A 5,612-nucleotide genomic window follows, 5' to 3' on the forward strand; every position below is an offset into this window, starting at 1 on the left:
TCTCTCTCTCTCTCTCTCTCTCTCTCACACACACACACACACACACACACACACACACACACACACGTCTTTGGCTGGCTCTAGGGAGAGAGAGCAACTCACTGGAAAGAAGGCTGGAGGTGGGGAGCCCAGCTGCCTGGTGCATGCACCTTCTTCCTTCACCCATCACCCCAAAGAGGAGCAGAAGCCTCTTGCTTGGGGGCGGAATTTGCTTTGGGCTCATAATTTAGTTATCCCGAAGCTACCAGGTATGGCTGTCCAACAAAGATTCTGTTAAAATTCTCACTCAGCTGGCTGTGCGAACTCAAAGGCGCCTGGCTGGGGAGGAGTAGACCTGCCCCGCTGCATGCCTCCTCCCCGCCGACGGCCCCCTCCACCTGCTCACCTGCCTCCTGCCTCCTCCCTCCTCCCTCCTCCCTGTAACCCAGTTTCCATTTCCAGCTGACAGCCAGGGGTTACAACTGGAAGCTACTTGCATGCCTGAACCCGGCTTAAGTCCCTAGAGGAAGCTGCTGATGGTATTCTCACCCTTCAAGGTTGGCGACGTTTAGGAGGGGAAAGGGCTTCTGTGAAGCTACCAAACCACTAAAAGGATCCCCCTTCCCCACAGTGACCACACAGATATCACCCTTTTTCTTGGTGAGTTGACACCAAGCAGCCTCCCAGCCATTGGTATAGTCCCTGCAGCTGCTGGGGAAACAGTGACCAGCAGGGACTTGTTAGAGGAGGGCTGGGACAGGGCAGTGGGAACTCCTGAAAATTAATATATCAAGAACTTAGCTTGAGTCTATTCTTTCCCAATTCCAAAAGTAGGATTAAAGAATGAGGGTGGCTGGGGAGGCTTTAGCAGAGTACCTCTCTCAGGGCTCCCCCCACCATAGATTCAAGGCACCAGCCATTCTTGCTGGTCTCATCTTAGTGTTTCCTCAAGAGGCTTTGAGTGTTTAGAAGATGAAAAACAATGCAATTATGCCAAACAGTATTGAGCAGAATAATTTATTTCTTTTGTGTTCCTTTCTCTTTTGTTTTGTTTGTTTAAACCATTAATCCCTGTTCTCGAAGAGGTAGGTCCCAGCATCCAGCCCAGATCTCCTTTTCTGCAATAGTTATTTAAACATTTTTATTTCCTTCCCTTTCTCTTTCCAAATTAAAAAGAACAACAAAAACTGCTGGTCATTGGTTTGTTGTGAAATGTGTGTGATCCTGGGAAGAAGGTGTTGTCTGAGACGGTGACTGAGGGGAGCTGTGACTGAGCAGTGGCTAAGAATGTTGGGGGGAGCTGGTAGAACGACTCCCAGACCCCTCCTCCTGCACAGGAGGCCTAATGTCATGGACTCTGCTCTCTGCAGTTGCCAAGACACTGAAATCTGAGGGACTGTGTCAACTCATTGTTCCCTCCTCAGTTTCCTCCAAAAGTGGAATTAACTGGAAAGAATCCCTGGCAGCAGCTTCCCACAATGGCTGTCCTATAGCACTTTGGCCTCTCAGTAAGCGTATGGTCTCCAGCAGATGCTCTGGTGCATTTGGGTGTTCCACAAGCTGAGCCATCACCACCTCTGTGGGGGTGTTCATCTATGCCAGGTTTTCCATCTCTCCACAGCCTGCTCCTGCCTCCACACCACAGGGAGACCTGCATCTTTCCTGCAGGTGCTACATGGGAAGGAACAACCTCCTGGGAGAGCTGCTAGAGGCAGGTGGGGTTCCTTCTTTGGCCTCTCTGCTCATCTCTGCACCTCTTCTCTGCCAGTCCCCATGATCTATGGTCCAATGACGCCCCAGTTTCTCAGGTGTGAGCAGGTGAGATTCTTCTGCTTGGTGGCCAGCAGTGGAGAGCACTAGGGACACAGAACCTCAACTTTGGGGATTTTGTAGAATACACAGCCCCAAGTAATCCTCTGAGGCCCAGCAGAAGTTAGCAATCGTGTTGGGAGCGGGCTTGTCCTTGGTCCCCTTAATATCAGTGGCAGAGAGGGGTAGGCCCAACATTTCATGTGGAGGAAGCTGGGGACACCTTGGAGCATCTTCCTCAGGCCTTCCCCATAGTGGGACACACGGCCCAGGAAGACAGCAAGAAGCTTATAGTATTAGGAGTGAATGTGGAGGACAGGAGCGTAGCCGTGACCACCCTGCAGCTTCCCATTGCCACCTCCGAGCAGCTAGGAAGAGAATGAGGTATGGAGGAAGCAGGCAGAGCTGGAGCCTGGCCTGTTTCCCTAAAACCCTCAAGCACCCAAGCTCAGATGATAGGCAGGCTTAGGGGCCTCATCTGCTCCTTGGTGGCGCTGCTTGTGGACCGGGGGGCTGCTTCGCAGGTGTAGAGTTAATGGTGGGAATAGGGAGCTGGGGAGGTGGTGTAAGGGTGATCGGGCCTCATTTCTGAGGCCAGGCCTCTTTACTCAGACTATGGCACAGAACCAGGCCATCATGGCTCTAGGATAGGCCTGGGGCATTGGAACTTGGAGTTGGGAAACAAGGAAAGAGGTGGTCACCCAGGAGACGATTGCTAAGGCTAAGTGTGGTTCCCCAGTACTAGGCAGAAGTTTATTCTCTCTGTGACGTTCACTGGAGGCTGTGTATGTGTCAGGCGCTGTGCTCAGCCCTTAAGGACACACAGGTGGTCTCTGCATCCCCAGAGCAGGCCAGCTTGTGGCATAAAATGGCAGTGACCACACACATGCTTGTGTGACTGCCCACTGTGAGCTTGAGGAACCCCAGTGAGGACAGGGCTGGCTGTGCTTGGCCCGATTGAGGGAGGTGGGTGTGGTGGAGAGGAAGAGGCCTGCAGCAGGAGGTGCAGCAAGGAGCCCACAGCCCAGCCCGCCCCTTCCCCTCTGCCGTCTGGAGAAAATGACTGTTATTTGACCTTAAAGTATTTGAGGTTTCTTCAAAGAAAGAAGTTTTACCCTAACTCTGAAACAACCTTAGAGGTTCTTCATTCCCCTTAGCTTGTCCCAGAGCCCTGTCATTCTTGACAACACTGGTGAGCAAACCTCATCTTTCCGTAGTCCAGGGTCTCAGCCCCCAACCACCAAAGGTATGCCCACCAGGAGGGTTATGCCACTGAGAGAGCTGTCCTCACGGCCCCTGAGTGGATGTGCAGGGCAGACCGTCCACTGCTGGCCAGGGCTGGCTCATCATGTAGATCCAGCAGGAATGAAAATGGGGCTTTTCCTCTATCTCCAGGTGCCCTGGGTGTGGGCAGGCAGGAGAGTGCAGAGTGCTAGGAGCAGATAGCAGGGGGGCTGCACCGTTTGGACTCGCTCAAGTCTATCTCCATCATACACTGGGATGCTGCTGTGAACATTCCATTTCGTGGTTCCATCTCATGATGGATCACTTAGGGTCCATAGTCACTTGCTGCCCCATGACTCAGTTTCTGCCAGTGCCCAAGAGCAAGTCAGGAGCTGCTTTTCAAATGGAGAATACTTGTTGCTGGTGATTTTATTCTAAAACCTGAGGACTCTGTACTGTCATTCTCGTATTTGGAGTTGTCAGAGACTCGGTACAATGTCTCTCTGCCACAGACACTCTCCAATAGCAGTTGGCCGGTTGAGTCATAAGGCCTGGTGGCAGACAGTGTGTACTACAGCCTGGACCTACCAAGAACCGTTTCTTGTCCTGGGCCCCAGTCAAAAGTGGCATCTTCTGGGTAACCGTAACTGCCCAGACAGCACACCTCAATGTTGTACCCTCTGCCTCCAGAATCTAGAGTCCCCCCAGAAATCTTGTCTTTTTTTTTTTTTTTATGGTGGCAAGGACCGTGTTGCTTTGATCCAGCAAAGATACCATGATCTGGAACCATGAGTTGGCATTACCACTTGATTACATTTGCAAGAAACTGCTGTCATTCTCCATGACTCCTGGGAGGAGTAAATGGGGTGAGGAAGAAAGCAGCCACCCCTGCGAAACTCAGGTTTTGATGGCAGCAGCCTTCTCAGCAAATCCCAAACCTTCAACCATGGTGCCTTGGTGTTCTCAGCACCACGCTCTAATCAGGCGAGCTAACCGGCCAGCCTGGAATTGACTTCTGACTCACTGCCTTGGAGACGGATGGAGGGCAGTTCCAGGGACTTCTGTTTGGCTCATCTCATCATAATAACCCACACTCCATGGATCAGGTGACCAATATGGGATTTTGCCAGGTAATAAATCTCTCTCTTCTTTTCTGGGGCTGAGAAAATGACCTTAAAATGGGCCTGTGGTTTCACTAAACTTACCCTTAAGTGGACTTGGCCCAGAGCTCAATCCACCACTTGCCCTACATAACTCCTGCACCACGCCGGTGTTCGCGTCTCAGAGCCAGTATCTAATAACTGCTGAAGGTCTGGGCATTTCCCTTTCCCCAGTGCACTGTCACCCCAGTAAATAGGTCCCTCTGGAAAGGCTTGGGGGAAGAGTCACACTACACACCTGAGCTACACCAAAGGGCCACTCCTAAAAAGACCCAGGGATCCCCTTGAAAAAAAGGCTTTAGATCTGTGACCTGAATTTGGTCTGGGAACTGGGTAAGAAGCTGTGAATCACTCTTCACTGTGACTCAGGTTTCTTCTCACCGCATCTAGAATGTTCCCTCTCATGCACATCAAGCAGTACCTTAGTAGGCTGCCCAGCACCTATTGCATTTCCAGGGACCTCTGTGGTCAAAGAACTATTGTCCTAAATCCTTGCAGGTCAAAAGTCTACTCACTGTACCACGGCTAAATTTGAAATGTGCCTGCTTCACCTCGGACAGTGAGGCACATCTTTCTGACCTTTCTCATGCTGGGATCTTATTATTCTCAGTGAGATCAAGGACCAATTCCAGTGTGGCACCCACTGCTGTAATCTGTGACTTACAGATGACAGTCACCACAGAGCTCTTCAAAGATGTTGGTGCCCCTTTCACAAATGCATCTTTTAAAATTAATATTTAAAAAACCAATATAATGTGGAATATAATACATATACAGAAAAGAGCATAAAAATAAATGTACAAAATAGGCATTTCTCAAAGGAAAATATATGAATGGCCAACAGACACATGAAAAAATGTTCAACCTCACTCAGCATCTGGGAAATGCAAATCAAGACCACTTTGAGGGCCGGCCCGCATAAAAATAAATGTACAAAATAGGCATTTCTCAAAGGAAAATATATGAATGGCCAACAGATCAACCTCACTCAGCATCTGGGAAATGCAAATCAAGACCACTTTGAGGGCCGGCCTCGTGGTTCACTCGGGAGAGTGCGGTGCTGACAACACCAAGGCCACGGGTTCGGATCCTATATAGGGATGGCCGGTTTGCTCACTGGGTGAGCGTGGTGCTGACAACACCAAGTCAAGGGTTAAGATCCCCTTACCGGTCATCTTTAAAAAAAAAAAAAGACCCCTTTGAGATACCATCTCACTCCAGTCAGGATGGCTAATATCCAAAAGACTGAAAATGATAAGTACTGGGGAGGTTGAGAGAAAAAGGAACTCTCATCCACTGTTGGTGGGACTGCAAAATGGTGCAGCCTCTATGGAAAATGGTATGGAGGTTCCTCAAACAATTGCAGATAGATCTACCATATGACCCAGCTATCCCACTGCTGGGAATATACCCAGAGGAATGGAAATCATCAAGTCGAAG

Source organism: Galeopterus variegatus, unplaced genomic scaffold (assembly GCF_000696425.1).
Source record: "Galeopterus variegatus unplaced genomic scaffold, G_variegatus-3.0.2 Scaffold835, whole genome shotgun sequence".
NCBI classification, from domain to species: Eukaryota; Metazoa; Chordata; class Mammalia; order Dermoptera; family Cynocephalidae; genus Galeopterus; species Galeopterus variegatus.